The sequence below is a fragment of the Phodopus roborovskii genome, unplaced genomic scaffold, assembly GCF_943737965.1.
Source record: "Phodopus roborovskii unplaced genomic scaffold, PHOROB, whole genome shotgun sequence".
NCBI lineage: Eukaryota > Metazoa > Chordata > Mammalia > Rodentia > Cricetidae > Phodopus > Phodopus roborovskii.
Genome location: NW_026125347.1, coordinates 47,723 through 65,391, shown reverse-complemented (window position 1 = coordinate 65,391; position 17,669 = coordinate 47,723). Strand labels below are relative to the sequence as shown.

Below are 17,669 nucleotides of genomic sequence, written 5' to 3'. Positions count from 1 at the left end.
GCTGGACAGAAAGAGGGGCTGGCAGAGGGGAATAGATGCTCTCATAATCTGGGATAGCTTCATTTCCAGAAAGTCTCCCCAGCCCAGAGTCTACAGTTAGCTCTGGGCCAGAGGCTGAAATTGTTCTACTTGGTGGGACATCCATCACAGCGTCACCCGCCACATTAGATAATCAGAATGCTAAAGGCTCACCCTGAAGATCAGAAGCTAGAGCCAGAGATAGGAAGGTATCTGCCCCACGTATTCTCCTGGGGGCTTTCCAGCAAGAGAGCAAGAAAGCTGGACCTCAGGGGCTTCTTGGTCCAGATGGGTGGCCTGGTGAAAGCGATGCTGCCCTGAAGAAACTATGTAGGGTTCTAAACGATTAGCATAGGTGACAAGGTCCAGTGAACTCAGGTCTGCTTAGGGAAAGGCAAGAGAGGGCTAGTCACAGTACAAACCAGAGACAGCCAAAGGGCTGATGGAGTCACATGAGAAGACCAGAAATGGGCCTTGCTGTAAGACTGGCCTCTGTGATCTGCCAGCTACGAGAAGCCTTCAGTTCTCTGGTTCCCAGGTAAACTCATCCCTCTCCCACCTCCCCTCCCTCCCTTCTTTTATTATCTCCCTTCCTGTTCTTTATAATCTTATCTCTCTCCAACTTTCCTCTCTCCTTTCTCTTTCGTTTCTACAAACATCCTCTCTCTGTATCTCTCTGTCTTTCCCTCTCACTTTTTCTCACATAGAGAGACATATAGACACACACAGGCACACACACACACACACACACACACACACACACACACACACACACACGAGTACTAGATGGAGGATTCCAGGAAGGAATTTAATTCACTGGCTCCCTCCAAAGGCAAGCAGATGCCCAGCCACCCCTCAGCTGTCTTTTGGGAGGATGGGGAGACTGGAACAACAATGTTTCACCAGGCTGTTGTCTGAAATCCCAGAACATGGTCTCTTGAAACAGATGCCCCTACAAAAACTTGCTGAAAGAGCTCGTGTGTGCCACCCTTTGTCATCACTACGCAGTGGTCAGATCCAGGCAGAGACAGGAAGACAGGAAAGGTGATCTGATGTCAGGATTCTCAGGGAGCAGTAGAGGCGTAGGGAGGATGTTGTAGCTTGTTCTGTCCACACACACGGGTCAGGCTGGTCTGTGTGTGTATCAGCTATACTCTGCAACCTCTGGGGGTGCGGGGGCTTCTGAATTTGCTCCACTGCTCTGAGTACCCAGTTAAGTGAGATGTATTTATGTAGAGGGGACACATCAGGGAAGATGTTGATATTTGGAGGTTTCCCTTTATCTTAAGAATATTATTGAGTCCTCCCCCCCCTTTTCTTTCTTTTGTTTGTTTGTTTTTATTTTTTGAGACAGGATTTCGCTATTCACTATGTACCTTTGGCTGTCCTGGAACTCACTCTGTAGATGAGGCTAGACTCAAACTCACAGAGATCCACCTGCTTTTGCCTCCCAAGTGATGGGATTAAAGGCATGCACCACCCCTCCCCCCACCCCCTCCCCCCAGGCCTTAACTTAGCTTTTATTAAGGATGTAAGCTAGGAAATTCTTATAACTCATGACCTGAGAAGAATTTCTGATTTATGTATGTTGGCTGTGCTGGCACTCCATTGTTGTGACAAAGGTCTGAGAAAAATATCTTAAGGCAGGAAAAGCTTATTTATCAGCTCATGGTTTCAGAGGTTTCCACCATGGTTGCTTCGCTTCATTGATTTGGGCTCGAAGTGAGACAAACATCGGGGACACACTAGCATGTGGCAGAGGCTGCTCACCTCATGTCAGTCAGGAAGCAGAGAGAGACAGACACAAGATATTGGCCCTCACAGACACCCAACCCCTCCCACGGCAATTCATTTCCTCCAGTCAGGGCCCACCTGCCACAGTTTCCACCAGCGCCCAGTCATTGTCCAATTATGAATGCAGACGTGGAATCGGCTTCGTACCTGTGCCGCAGTGGCAGCAGGGGGCGTCCTCTCTGGCTTTCTTTCTCCGGGCTAGTTGATGGTGACTCACGCTGACCCATTCTTCATGGACTGGTTTCACGACTGTGTGTGTGCTCGTTGCAAAGAACGGCCTTTCTTTCTGCATTTCTTCAAAGCTAGTCTCCCTGCCTGTGTCTACCTGGATGATCCTCATTCCCTCGACATCTGCAAATGCACACAGGGTTAAAATGCGGGGAGGCGTTAACTTGGACTCTCCTGAAGTCTGTAGCCCCGATGCTACAGGTATTCGTTCACGTGTCCTCCCTCATATCTTCGTTTAGTGAGGCTTCCGTGTGCTGATATCTGTCGTCAGGTGCCTGGATAGAGGAGAATGAGCCAGACCTGTTTCTATCCTCATGTGGCACAGTCTTCGGACTCTAGAGGCTTTCCAGAAAATGTTCTTTTGTGCCTGTAGTTGGAATGAGTGCTTGCAGACTTCTTAATGGTTTTAAATGTTTTTCTTTCTGTGGTTACATCCTGTTTCTGACCACTCAGCTCTCTTTGTCCTTTTCTCCTGGCCCGTGGGGCAAATGGTGTCATGACTTTGGTCCTTGCTACTAGGTGAAGGCTTGCCAATAATTGCCGAAAAGCCATGGACAAATGGGTTCCCTCGGGCCGCACAGCCCCCTCCCTGCACCATTTTGAGAGACAGAATCCAGCTCCTTGGGAGAAGCTGTGCTTTTCATCAGAGATCAAAGCCTGGCCCTGGGGAAGCATCTCAAAGCTGCTCTGGGCTGTAAAGGACCCCTTTGCGCATATCACTTCCCATGTGAGCCTCCATTGGACAGGGGACCAAAATACTGAGAAGGAGGAAAGCAGACATCAGGCTGCCCAAGAGGCTCAGCCTGGAAATAGGTCTCCTAGGGCTGTCAGAGCAGAACAAGAGCTGAGCAGAGTCACCTGGAGGAAAAGGAGGCTGGAAGAGGGGCCTAGGCAGCTGGGTTCTGGGCAGGCAGCCCATTCTCCATCTCCAATTTGCCTGGTGTAGTCAAGCAGTTACTTATACATATACCCCAGACTGCCAGGCTGTCTGTCATTCACGACTCTCCGCTGGGTATCCTTCCTCCTCTTTTCCTGTGGCACTTCCCCAAGCATCTGCTTCCAAATGAACCACAAGAGATACATTCCCTTATCCCAAGGATTCCAGGTTTGAACGTCTCTCAGGATGCAGCGAGGATACAGGAAACAGGATTGCAGACTATATTGTCCCAGGGGAATGGGGCTCTTGGAATCGGCGTGGAGGAGCTCTGAAGAGGGTCTTACTCTCCTTGTACTGTGGCTCATGTACCAGGTCTTCAGACCCTGAGAACTTAGGGCTGCTTTCCCTGCTGCCCAGCCCCTTCAGTACACCCCCAGCACCAAGGTCATCATACGTGGGGTTGACCAGTTGGCGACCTCACCTTTGACCACCCATACACAAGGAGAGCAGGGGCTAGACAATGCCAGGAACATGTGCTGTCTTTCTGGAAAGCCCAGAAAGCACCCCACACCCCCTGGTATTCACCCCCTTCTCTGTGGCATCTTCAGTGATCAGGAACTTTGGGGGTCAAAGCACGTCCTGAAGGATGCCCTCCTGACGTGGACCCCAATCTCCCTGTCGGAAGGGCTTGGTCCTTTTGATGATAACCCTGACTGCTTCCCTGCTCACAGCTAGATTTCCATCCATTCCTCATGTCAGATAATTTGAGTGGCCTCACAACCCCATTCCCACCATCAGGGGCCAGTTCATGAACGTCCACTCAAATACACAGTGTCTGAATGTGTCCAGCACCCTAGATACTTCTGCCCTTCTATCAGTTAAACTCTGGCAAAGGCAAGGGGATTTCTGGACACCTGGTACAATTTGTCTTGCTAGGGAGGCTCTTATTTTGTTATGCTCTTGGACTCGTCCTGATCTCAGGTTAGAGAGAGGGCCTGGAGCTGTTGACCAGCACGGCCGGCCTGGGCCATCTCACTATGTGCATCCCTTGATACCTCCACATCTTTCCACAAGATGCCAGAGGCAGACAGAGGCTTCCTTAGGCAGGAATAGACGCATCCTAAGGGAGCTTGGGAAATGCGTGGGAGGGGAGGGGAGGGGGGCCGCCAGGGCCAAGGCATGCCATTCCAGTTCAGCAGCCAGGCCTGAGGAGGAGTCACCTCTGGGAAGACATTGGGCAGACATGCACAAGTGTATGAGGGTCCTGTAGAGGGAGGAGGGATTCTGTGACAGACGGGGCAGGACACAGCACACTAGGACTCAATGTGTCTAAACTCCATTCCAAATACGGGGAGCCCTAGGACATACCTCCCCAGCTTTCATGGACTCAAGGCCTTTCCTCATCTTCAGAGTGAATGCTTCACCACCTTAGCTTCACTTAGCTGGGATAGTTGGCAATATCACAAATAATCAATTTTCTTATCAGATTGTCACCTAACCCTTACTTCTCTAGGATAATGGAGGTTTTCTTCTTCCCTCCGTCTTTTTCTTACCTCCCTCCCCCTTATCTTAATTCCTGTCCCCTCATAGAATGCATCTAAGCCCCTAAAGAGAAAGTACATTTGCCAAATGGCATTTGCCCTGAGGGCAATCACTTCAAAGCTTTTATTGGAGGTGAAGTTCTCGAACAAACATATGCCAAGTATACAAGACAAACCCCACAAGTGAAGCACAAGGGTGAATTCAGCATTAGGGGTGAGCTTGCAGGGCTCCAAGGGCACTTGCCGTCTGCCCTGGCAGTCAAGAGTGGACAGGATGGCAGCTTGGCAGCGAAGGTGCCACTGTTCCCTATACAGAGTAGCCATAGAGAGCCCAGAGGGGTTGGGAGGGGGCTGGAAAAGAAGGGAGAAAAGATTACATAGGCAGAGAGAGGAGCTGGCAGAGGGCTTGGTGGCAATAGAATGCTTAGACTAGGCTTCAGGAAGATGCAGGCAGTGACCCCTGGTGGTCCTCACCGTCTGCAAACACCTCACAGCATCAGATGCCCATCTCAGCAGGGGATGAGTCAGGTCTGTCCAGCTGTGGGGCCCTGCAGGCCACCATGAATATGGTTCATCAGAATCTTCCTATGCCTTGAGCTGGGCTCTCCTGTGGATGAGAGGAGAGACCCACTTAAAAGCTATCCATGTGGGGGTCCTTGTTAGCAAAATACACAGTTCACAGGTCAAAATGAGGCTCAGAGAAGTGTTCTGCGACTGTGAAGGGAGGTGTCCTGACATCTTAGACGGAGCTCTGCACCTGAAGTGACTTGCCAAGAGGCCTCTGTGGTCAGATACTGGCTCTGTAGAGGACTTGGTCTCCCAGTTGCTTGTGTAAACTTTATACAAAACTATAGGGAGGAGGCCGGGCCCTTCTCCCCCAGCTGCTGGCCTTGCCATCTCTCGGTACCAGCACAGTGCCTCTGGGGAGGGGTCTCTTTAGCCTTCTCGTCTGCCTCCCTCGCCCATGGGTTCTGCTCCAGTGCCTGCTCTCTGTTCTGCCCCAGGACTGGTGGGGGAGCAACCTGGGTCAATGAGCTAGGGACAACAGGAAACTAGACACCCTGAGAACCAGCCTGAGCAGGAGGGGGCAGGCTGCCAGCCTCCCTAGAGGCCGGCCTAGAGGGCCTGGTTCCCATCCTCCCTCCCCTCCACCCCCAGGGGCTTGCATCCACCCCCTAGGAGGAGTCAGTGGAAGTTTATCCCAGAACAACTGGGCACAAGGCTTTAGATTGGCCTGTGCCTTATGTGCCCGTGGACAGAAGACACCTGGACAGCTCCATCTTTGAGAACTTGACTGCAGTGTCTCTCAGCCCTGAAGTTTTGAGAGTGTGAGGTGTGAGCTCCCGCCTGTAGAATGAACTGAACTCTCTTCTCCCCCCAACCCCCCCCACCCCCGTTTGTCTTCCTGGAGGAACTCCGGCCTGGCCTTCCTGGACCTCCGTAGTGCTTCCCGGACTCTGGTCTTAGCTGGGCTCTCTGCTCCCACCTATGCCCAGTTCTGACTCCACGACTTTCATCCACAGTCAGAGAAGGCTTCAAATAGCAGGGCATCCGCTAGTTACCCTCTTCCAGCCTCTGCAGCACCCTTGTATTAGTTGAATTATCTTGTTATAAAGGAGGTTTTATTTTGGCTCACAGTTGAAGGGGATACAGTTAATCTGTCGTGGATGGGAAGACATGGTGGTGAACAGAGGTGGCTGGCAACATTGTGTTTACAGTCAGAAAACAGAGACAAATGCCACGCCCAGCTTATGTCTCTCCCTCTTACTCATTCTAGCTCCCCAGCGCATGGAATGATACCACCCACTTTTAAGGTGGGTCTTTCCATCTCATTTAAGCCAATCTAGGTAACTCCTCACAGCCATGGCTGCAGAGCTATTTACACAGTGATTCTCAGTGGCATCAAGTTGACAACAAAGATGAACTGTCACAACTGTCCTCTGTGGGAGACCCCATCCTGAACCTCTTGGGCGAATGGAACAAAACCGCCCAAACTGGGTAAACAGCAAAGGACAGACATTTCTGCTCACGGTTCTGGAGTTTGGAAGTCTGGTCAAGGTGTGGGCAGACACAGTGTCTGGGGAAGGTGCTCCTTTTCATAGCTAGCATAGCTAGTGCCTTCTAGCAGTGTTCTTACACTGTGAACGGCCAGCGAGCTCTCTGGGTTCTCTTTCCTAAAGATTCCAATCCCTTTACGAGAGTTTTCACCCCCCAAAGGCCCTACCTCCTAATACCACCACACTGGGAGTTGGACAGCCTCTTGCATCGCTCGTCAAGGCCCTAGCTCCTTTGGCCCTGCCCTCTCTTCTCACCATGGGTTCCAGGGGACATCCAGACTTAAATCTCCATCTGTCAGTCACTCTGAGGGTGTGTGCTATGCAAATCGTAAGCCTTTCAGACTTGAGAGCTTGCCACTGTCACCCCAGACAGGCGATCTTCCCACAAGCCCTTGGCCCTGTGTTTCCCACATCTCCCTCCTCTTCTCCTCCCCCGACTGGGGCTGTGGGGCTTCTTCAGTCCTCAGATCCACCTGCTCCCCAGCCACTGGCTGCTATGGGCTCCTTTTCTGAGAGTCATGAAGCAACCGCTTCCTAGGCATTTGTGGAGCACCTGTCTTGTGTCCCATGTGCACCAGCCGAGCAGCAGGTGAACCACACACACACGCCTGTGGGCTTCCACACACACGCCTGTGGGCTTCTCTGGTCCCAGTTGTTCAGGCCTGACCTGACCTTCCCATCCCCAGCCTGCACCTGCATCGCTTGGGCCCAGCCCCTGACTGTCAGGCACTGCTCCTGGCCAAGTCTCAAGAGGTGGTAGTTGTCAACATCAATTTCCACAATCCTAGGACATACATTTTCCCCCTTCTGATAGTAATTCCTGTCTTATAATTGATGTGTTTATTTAATATGGTGGGGTTTATGTTGTTTATTTCCTTGCTCACTGAAAATGTTATTTAGTTCATGATGAATCTTTCAGTTGGTGGCATTTTAACCCCGGGGAAATATGATAAATGCATAGAATAATCAGAGACATCTGGAAATTATTTTTTAATGGGATGGAATGACTCTAATGGGAAAAAATGTGGGTTGTCTAGTAAAGGGCGGGGGACTGGAGATGTCAGGGTTGCTCGGATGTCTCTGGCTGTTGGCTTTCAAAGACTCCACATTCCCCTGAGTTTCCTGTTGGTTTTGGAGGCCAAACCGAGCTTCTATGCACCCCTGTATTGGTGATGAGACCCAGGAACTCCCTGGGGATACAGGTGACTGGGGATGCTGTCAGTCCCACAGCTGAGTCCTCTGCAGGAGAAACTTGCATTTAGTGACACTGGCCAGGAGCTTTAGTCTGCCCTCTTCCACTGTTCGGTCTGGAGATGGGCAGCAGGGGCTGTGGGATGGGAGGGGCAGCGTCTGCTCCTGGCAGCAGGACAGGTTCCAGAAGGACAGAGGTAGAGCACATTGGCCACTGGCCTGATCTGTCCCTGCCCTGCGCTTGTTAAACCCATGGTTCACCCAGGGCCTCCTTACTCCTCTCTGTCTCGGTAAGTTTTGGGCAGGGTTGAGTTCAGTCAGCCCCAGCCCCTCAGCCCCTCTGTTTCCCCTCATTTCCTCCCATAATCAGACAGATACCCAGGCATGCACTGAGCATCCATCCACACCATACAGGACCTAGGGAGACTAGAAGTATGAAGCTTTAACACCAGGCTATGGCGTGTGGGTTCCACAGGTAGGAGGGAGAGGGCTCGCCATCCCATCTGAGGGAAGACCATCTGGGAAAGGCTGCAGGCTGGAGCTCTAGGTGTTGGCTTCTTCCTGATGGCTGCACTGTCCACAGGGAGGCCACACACCATGAAGTATGCTGGGTGGAAGGATTGGAAAGGCAAAAACACAGCCAACCGTGGAGACTTGTATAGAAACATAGCTCAAACACGCTTATACTGAATACATGCAGAAAGACTGTTTTAGGTGTCTTGCTATATGTTATTAAAAATTAATTTCACCTGTCTCTTTTAATGTGAAAATTCAAAATCACCCATGTGTGTTTCTCGTAATTCCCTGGCAGAGCTGGCTCTAGTCTCTCCAGTACCCTTTAAGAACGAGCAAACAACTCCACCCCTCTCTCCCTGCACAGTTCTGCTTGTCTGCTGCCCCTGTATCTTCCCAGAGCAGCTCTTTACTTCCGCATGCCCCCCTTCCTTTCCCTCTGTCTTACGGACTTGATTCCTCTTCTTTTATTGTGTGTGATGATGGATGGAGGCTTGAGAAGGGGAGACTAGTTAGTGTCTGCTCTCTCAGGCTCCCGTTTCTGGGTACCCCGAACCCGACTAACCCAAATGTCCATGGAAACTGATGTTTTAGGCAAATCTTCTTTCTCTGACTGACTTGGAGTCAGGCAGGAATTGTTTTTATTTTCTTGTCACTTTTGTAGGTTACAAAAGTGTAGGAGACGTGCCTCATTTACAAACTTCAGTGTGAGATGACTTTAGCCACACAGCTACTGTCTACCTCTACCTTCTCCTCTAGAGTCAAATTCGCCAGTGCCCTACGCTTCCAACTCTTACGAGCTAGGCATTTACTTCCCAAATTATGTAAATTTTAAACTAAACCATTAGAGTGCTATTTTTTTGACTTAAAAATTCCAGACCAATGCTTATGCTCTTCACGCTATTTTTTTTTCGTTCTAATACAGCTTGTTGTTTGTTTTATGGCTAATGTATATTGTTCATTGTTGAGCCAAGTAGTGTTTAATAATTACGCTTGCTTGCGTAACTTTTTATTTCCCTGGAGATGATCACTGCCCCTTTATGGCTGCCTTGTTTCTTACGGCATTTATGCAGATTCTTACGGATGTCTCTATCAATCACATGCCATCACCTTCCTCCTCTTCCCTGACCGCCTTTCAGATTCCCCAGCCGTTGGGAGTCCTGTGCAGTTGTATGCTTGGGGATATCTCACCTCTTCAGAGCATGGGCCCTGTTTCGTTGCTTTTCTTTCTAACTGTGTGCCAGTGCCTCTTACAGAAGGAGCAAAGCCACTGTTTGAACGTGGTGGTGCATGCCTGTACTCCTAGCACTCGGAGGCAGAGGCAGGAGGATCACAAGTTCAAGGTCATCCTTGAACACAGTAAGTTCTAGACCAGCGGTTCTCAACTTGAGTAATGCTTCGAACCTTTACTACAGTTCCCCATGCTGTGGTGACCCCCAAACATAAAATTATTTTCGTTGCTGCTTCACAACTGTCGTTTTGTGTGGCCAATTGTACTGTAAATATCTGATATGCAGATGGCCTTCGGTGACCATCAAAGGGGTCCTGGCCCACAGGTTTAAAACTACTGCCCACCGGTCTGTCCTTGAGGACAAAAGGCTGACAGGCACCTTGAGAGCACACAGCCCTTTACAAGGTGTGTGTGTGTGTGTGTGTGTGTGTGTGTGTGTGTGTAGCCCAGCCTTCCTCCCTCAGCTGTCCAGGTCCAGGGCAAGTTTATAACAGCCCCAGTGTCTTCCTGCCTCCTACCTCCTGGCAAGTAGGCCAGGCAAGGCTAGACCATGCGATAGGGCATCTATCATCCCTTTGAATACCTGTAAGAGTCCCAGACTCTGCTCTCTGGATTGGAAGGGCTTCAAGGCCCCATGATGTCGCCTATGCATTGCTGCTGTGTGTGTTCCTATGCATTCCCATTTCAAGGTCCAGCCATGGCCCCTGTGGTTGTAAGGCTGTCTTTCCCAATAAAGCTCACCAGAAGGGCAATTTCATGTCAGCCCATCTCTATGAACCTCCTTAATTCACGAGAGTTAAAATTAACTTTGCCTGTCTCTTTCGGTGTGAAAATTTAAAATTACCTGTGTGTGTCTCACATAATTTAGTGGCAGAGCTGGCTTTGATCTCTAAAAACAACTCCATTTACTTCTTTCCAACAGAGGCTAGCCTGGGCTACACGAGACTCTGTCAACAAACAAATACAAACAAACCCTGAAATGGCTTTTTTCCTCTATCCTCAGTTGATTAATAGTTCGTTTAGACACAGATTTCTAGATATTGTGTCCAATCCCTCCCCCCCATACCTGGAAGGCACTTGCTTTGTAATTTTTAATCTTCTAATATCTAATGGTATCAGCTCGTAGTGTATCTGAGAATACAGTATGGTTTCTGACTTGTGACTGTTTGCAGATCTGTGCACTCTGGAGTGTTCTAGAACTGTCTCTTTGTCTTTATTGATTGCACATTTCATCGTATGTCCTGGCGTGCTGTTCTTGCCATCGCTTGCCCTGTTGGGTACAGAGGCCACCTTTCCTATCTGGAAAAACAGACCTTCCGTCTGGGAAGTAGTTTTTTTTAAAAAGTTTCCCCCATGCTCCTCTCCTGAGTGTCTCCTGGGTTTTCTCTCTTACAAGTGAAGTTCAGGGTTTTGTCTCATGTGCGTCCTGGGGAATGTCTGCGGCTCTCCCTCCGGTCCTCCTGCTAAACTCCAGACTCCACCTTGTGATTTTAATTTCCAAGTGCTCTCCATCTTTGTCACCCTTCCTTGTGAGAGCACTTCCTGTTGCTTCACAGAGCTCATATCTTATTTGGCAAAAGATATTGGAATTTCTTTCCTGGTCCTTGTGCTATCTCTCTTATCTTGGATTTTTTTTTCTCTTTCTCATATAAAGGTTGTTGTGTTCTCTCCACTTTGTAGCCTTCTTCAGAAGACCACTCGCCCTTGGGTTGTCTGCTTATGTCAGAATAGGTCACTAACAGCTGTTTAGTAGCTCTGTGCATACATATGAGAAATAATTTCCCAACAGGTGGGCCTCAGGATACAGAGGCTGGTGGGACCTAGACATTTTATTGGGGTGTTCTGAACTACAAGCACCTAGAGAGCACTTCTGGGAACAAGGACTGTCTTGGAAGAAGTAGTCCCAGTTTCCATCCCAGCATTCCTGTGTGCAGAGTGCAGAGCAATGTCACAGGCTGGTGACAGAGGGAAGTAGGGGTCCCAAAGTTCCCAGACATTGGGACAGAATTTCACCTGTTTGGCTTTGCTAGTACCCTGCCTTCTGCACCTAAGCGTCCTCCCACCATGCACTAGGCCTTTTCTGGAAGAACGGGAAGGGAAGGAACTATGCTTGTTGCTGACCTAGCATCCTTCTCCCTGGACTTAGTCCCACACTGTCTCCTGCTGTTTCCATTCCTGACCCTTGCAGCCTCACGGGGCATCTGCCCACCACCTGTTGATTGCCCCTGCCCCTTTGGTAGGTGATGGGTTTCTGATTTCTCAGTTTTGCTAATTCTGCCATCTGCTTTCCAAACTCTCTTGACATCTGTTGTCTGCTGGTATCACCTCTCCTGTTCCCCCTGCCCTATCTTTTTCTTAGCCTTTTGCTCTTATGTTAGTGGGGCTGGGGAAGAGGCAGATGTGTGTTGTATCTATCAGGGTTTTATTGTTGTTGTTATTTTGGTTTTGGTTTTTGGAGAGTGGGTTTCTCTGTGTAACAGTCCTGGATGTCCTGGAACTTGTTTTGTAGACCAGGCTAGGGTTGAACTCACAGAGATTCACCTGCCCCATGAGAGCTGGAATTAAAGGCCTGAGCCCACAACACCAGGCTTGATGGGTATTTTAAAAGGTAAAATGGTCCCCTTCCCGCTTAAAACTGCAACCGCAACAATTTTATTTTATTTTAGCTGTTTATGCTGGAATAGAAATTGCTCCGTAAAGCCCAGGGCTTGGCTAAGTTGCCCTGAATTTTCTCAGTGTGCACATAAGATATTGCATGGGAGGAGTCTAACTTAAGAAAGCGAGGCCAGCTTTAGGGGCTGTTGAACCCCTTTAACACGAGTGCTACTTATAAAAGGGCTACCTCTCTGGACATTAAAGCAAACACTCTTCCTCTGCTAAGGCCCATGGGACCTTTACATGGGGGCGCCAAAGATGGTGGCACGCATATTCAAGCTGTAGATCAGCTGTGTTAGGAAGGTCTTGCTTTTCACCAGCTCCGGGTTGCCCAGGGGTGGGGACCTGGCTCAGGTGGAGAGCTCTTGCAGGTCCTCACGGAGACCTCTCTGTCTTTTGCCTCTACAGGTGCCCCCTTTCAAAGGTCTCAGCATCCTCACGCTACCTCCTGCCGCCACTTCCACCTGGGTCCCCCGCAGCCGCAGCAGCTAGCCCCGGACTTCCCGCTGGCACACCCCGTGCAGTCGCAGCCGGGCCTCAGCGCCCACATGGCCCCGGCCCACCAGCACAGCGGCGCGCTGCACCAGTCGCTGACCCCGCTGCCCACCCCTGCAGTTCCAGGACGTCACAGGTCCCTCCTTCCTACCTCAGGCCCTGCACCAGCAATACCTGCTGCAGCAGCAGCTCCTGGAAGCGCAGCACCGCAGGCTCGTCTCGCATCCCAGGTCGGCAGGGGCGGGGCCGAGGAAAGAGGGCGGGGCCGTGAAGGGGGTAGGGGGTTCTAACAGCCAAGTTTGGGTGCAGTCACAAGTGTTTCCATAGGTGATGATGGCTTTTGCCTCAGTTAGTGGTGTTCATTCAGGTCAGAGTCTAGCCTGAGTCCTCACATCACTTAGGTTCAAGGTCAGCAGCTGGGTAAGCAGCGGCCAGGGACGCTCACGGTGAACGTTTGTAGCGTGGGAGGTTTGACTATAGGCTTCTCGGGTCCCCTCCAGCCTGATGCTGATTTTTCCCAAACTATACCAGAATACCAAAGGAGATAACTGGTTCTAGCTCTAAGCTAGAGTTGGAGATTGCCTATGTGTCCACGAAACCAAATAAAATTAGCAGTGACCAAATGTCCTGATGTGTCAAGTCACTATCCTTCTCTGCACCTCAGCTGTAAATAAGAAATGAATGAGCACAGCTGGGTGCTTCTCAGTCTTCTGGGTCTCAGGGCCCTTTTCACACTGAAAAATAACTACTGCCATATGGTTTTACCACGTTAGAAATCTTAAAGTATCTACTAATTCATTAAAAGTAACAACTGACTCCTCGTGCTAAATTTATAAAATGTTCTCTTTTTAATTTTTAATTCGTTTCCTTTTATTGAAAATAGATTCTTTTCTCACATGATATATGGTGATTATGGTTCCCCGTCCCTCTACCCCTTCCAGTTCTTTCCACCTGCTCTCCTATCGGGATCCATTCCCTTTTTGTCTCCCATTAGAAAACAATCAGGCTTCTAAAAGATAATAAAATAAGATAAAACAAACAAACAAACAAAAGATAGCAGTCAGAATTGGGCGAACACCAACAGTTGGAAGAGAGCCCCCCAAAAGAGACAAGAATGAGAAACCTCCTCAAGAATTCCATAAAAACACTAACCTGGGTGCCATAGTGCATCCATCCGCAGAGGGCCCGGTGTAGGACCCGTGCAGATCCTGTGCGTGCTGCCCGTTTGTGAGTTCATGCGATCGTTGATCATGATGCTTTAGAAGACATCATTCTCCTGTGTCCTCCATCCCCTCTGGCTCTTAGACTCTTCCCCCTTCCTCTTCCTCAGGATCTCCTAAGCTCCAAGGGGAGGGATTTGATGGAGGCATCCCACTTAGAGATGTGTGTTCCAAAGTCTCTCTCTCTCTCTCTCTCTCTCTCTCTCTCTCTCTCTCTCTCTCTCTGTGTGTGTGTGTGTGTGTGTGTGTGTGTGTGAGAGAGAGAGATGTCTGGCTGTGGCATTACGGAAACTTCTGTAATGATATTTGAACAAGACACCAGTCTATGACTATAGCAGAATGTCATTAGGAGTCGTTTTATTGCCTTTTAATTTATTATTATTATTTTTTAAGATCAGTAGTATTTGAGTTTACCCTAGGTCCCAGGGCTAATCCAGTCTCAGGTCCTTGATCACTGAGGCTGGGTATGGGTTCCATCTCGAGTGGGGCTTAAGTTGAATCAGATGATGGTTGGTTTCTACCACAGGCTTTGTGCCACCATTGTACTAGCACGTCTTGCAGGCAGGACACGTCATAGATCAAAGGATTTGTGTCTGGGTTGGTGTTTGTCTCACTTTTGGTGGCATGAAGAGCTCCTTCCTGTGCCAGAAACACTAGAATGTAGGGGTGAAGGCTCTGTCTGGACACCAGCTCAACCTCTCCAAGTCCAATGGGCTGTGTAGGTGTTGTCTTCTGCAATGGGCCTAGCTGTTAGTTTGTGGAGAGCAACCTACAGTCTTGGCAACATCCTGAGTTATCTGGGAATTCTTATTGGATCCATTTGGCCAAGAACTCAATTATATGTAACCAGCCCTGCTACTGGAAGCTTCATTTGGCGACGAGAGATACCCAGCTGGGGCTCTGTCTCTCCCCTTATTTCATTTAGTTTGTGTTTGTATATGTGTGCATTTTAGGAAGCTTTTACTGTACAAAGATTCCATACTACCCCTCAAACGATCCTTCCCTCCGCTTGATCGCCTGTTTCCGACCCCCACCCTACCATCCATAACTATTTCTCTTTCCTAATGAGATCTGTCTGCTCCCTCTAGTCCCTTACTCTATACCTAACCTCTTGTGGATTGTAGCTTGGTTATTTTTGACTTAAGAGCTAATATTCACATATAAGTGAATACATACCATATTTGTCTTCCTGGGTCTGGGATACCTCACCCAGGATGATTTTTTTCTACTTCCATCCATTTACCTGAGAATTTAATGTTCTCATTTGCTTTAAAAGCACTGTGTAAATGTACTACTGAGTAACACTCCATTGGGTATATGTACTACATTTTCTTCATCCATTCTTTTGTTGAGGGACATGTAGTTTGTTTCCAGTTTCTGGCTATTATTAATAGAACAGCAATGGACATAGTTGAGCAAATGTCTCTGTGACCAGAGTGAAGTGTCCTTTGGGTACATGCCCAAGAGTGGTATAGCAGGATCTTGAGGTAGACTAATTCCCAGCTTCCTGAGTAACCACCATACTGACTTCCACAGGGCTGTACAAGTTTGCACTCCCACCAACAATGGAGGATATCCCCTTCTTCCACATCCACACTAGTGCAGGAGAGCGGTGCATTGTTTTGTTGATCTTAGCCACTCTGACTGGTATAAGATGAAATCTCAGGGTAGCTTTGATTTGCATTTCCCTGATGGCTTAAGGATGCGGACAGCTAAGCACTTCTCAGCCTTTGAGTTTCCTCTCCTGGGAATGCTCTGTTTATTTACATCTGTACCCCATTTGTAATTGGGTTGTTTTCTTGATTTCTAGTTTTTTTGTTGTTGTTGAGGTCTTTATATATTTTGGAAATTATCCCCCTGTCAGATGTGTAGTTAAAAAAAAAAAAAAAAACAAGCAAACAAGCAAAACAAAACAAGCAAACAAACAAAAAGCCCTTTTCCCATTCCATAGGCTGCGGCTTTGTATGAATGATGGTGTCCTTTGGTAAACAGAAGCTTTTTGGTTTCATGAGGTCCCATTTGGTAACCATTGGTCTTAGTGCCTGTACTATTGGTACTCTGTTCAGGAAAGTCCTCTCCTGTGACAGTGTGTTCAAGGCTGCTCCCCACTGTCTCTTCTATTTGGTTCAGTGTATCTGGTTTTATGTTGCAGTTCTCAATCCTCTTGGAATTGAGTTTTGTGCAGGGTGATAAGTATAAATCTATTTACATTCAGCACATGCAGACATCCCAATTGATTAGCACCATTTATTGAAGATGCTGTCTTTTTTCCAGTGTGTATTTCTTGCTTCTTTATAAAAAAAAGAAGGTGTGTTTATTTATGCCTGGGGTCTTCAAGTCAATTCAATTGATCAAAATGTCTATTTCAGGGCCAATACTTATGCATTTTTTAAAAATAGTATAGCCTGTAGTACAATTGAAAGCAGGGATAGGGATACGTCCGACAGGTCTTTATTATTCAGAATTGTTTTAGCTTTCAGTGTGTGTGTGTGTGTGTGTGTGTGTTTCCATATAAAGCTGAAAATTATTGTTTCAAGATCTGTGAAGAATTGTGTGGAATTTTGAATCTGTAGATTGTTTTTGGTAGAACGGCCATTTTTACTTTTACGTTTTACATTTTAATCTTACTGATCCATAAGCATGGGCAATCTTTCAGTCTTTTTCAATTTCTTTCTTCAATGTCTTAAAGTTTTTGTCACACAAGCTTAGTTATACCATGATATTTTATATTTTTTGAGGTTATTGTGAAAGATGTTGTTTTCCTTCTCAGTTTATTTGCTATTTATATATAGGCTGGTTACTGATTTTTGTCAGCCAAGTTTGTTTCCAGCTACTTTGCTAAAAGTATTTATCAGCTGAGGGAGTTTTCTGGTGGAACTTTTAGGCTCATTATTGTATACTATCACATCACCTGCAAATAAAGATACATGGATTTCTTACTTTCCAATTTGTATCCTCTTAACCTTCTTCACTCATATTTTTGCTGTAGTTAAGATTTCAAGTACTGTATTGAATAGGTATGGAGAAAGTGGACAACTTAGCCTTGTTCCTGATTTTAATGGAATTGCTTTGAGTTACAGCTATGGGATTGCTGTAAACTGCCTTTATTACATTTAGGTATGTCCATTGTATCCCTAATCTCTCCAAGACTTTTATCATGAAGGATGTTGGGTTTTGTTAAGTCCTTTTCTGCACCGAATGAGATGATCATGTGGTGTGTGTGTGTGTGTGTGTGTGGTGTGTTTTCTTTCAGTTTCTTTATATGGTGAAATTTTTTTTTTATTTATGTTGAACCATCCCTGCATCTCTGGGATAAGCCTTCTTGTGGGTGGATGATCTTTTTAATGTGTTCTTGGATTCAGCTTGCATGTATTTTATTGAAAAAAATTGCATCTATGTTTATAAGAGAAAATGGTCTGCAATTCTTATTCTCTGTTGGGTCTTTATGTGATCTGGGTATCAGGGTAGCCCTGGCCTCATGAAACAAATTAGGCAATGTTCTTTCTGTTTATATTTTGTAGAATAATTTGAGGAGTATTGGCATTAACTCTTCTTTGAAAGTCATGTAGAATTTTGTGCTAAAACCATTTGGTCTTAAGCTTTTTTTTTGGTTGGGAAAGTTGTAATGACTGCTCCTGTTTTATTAGGGGTTATGAGTCTGTTTAAATTGTTTATCTGATTGTGATTTAACTTTGGTAAGTGGTATTTATTCAGAAAATGATCCATTTCTTTCAGATTTTCCAATTCAGTGGAGTATATTTTTAATATACTCCTTATGATTCTCTGAATTTCCTTGGTGTCTGTTGTAATGTCTCCCCCTTTCATTTCTAAGTTTATGAATTTGCGTAG

At 47.5% G+C, this 17,669-nt stretch overlaps 1 pseudogene; it reads left to right on the top strand.

Annotated features, from left to right (window-relative positions):
* The window catches only part of LOC127214359 (E3 ubiquitin-protein ligase RNF165-like), a 47,376-nt pseudogene that overhangs the window by 9,623 nt on the left and 20,084 nt on the right, over nt 1-17,669 (top strand).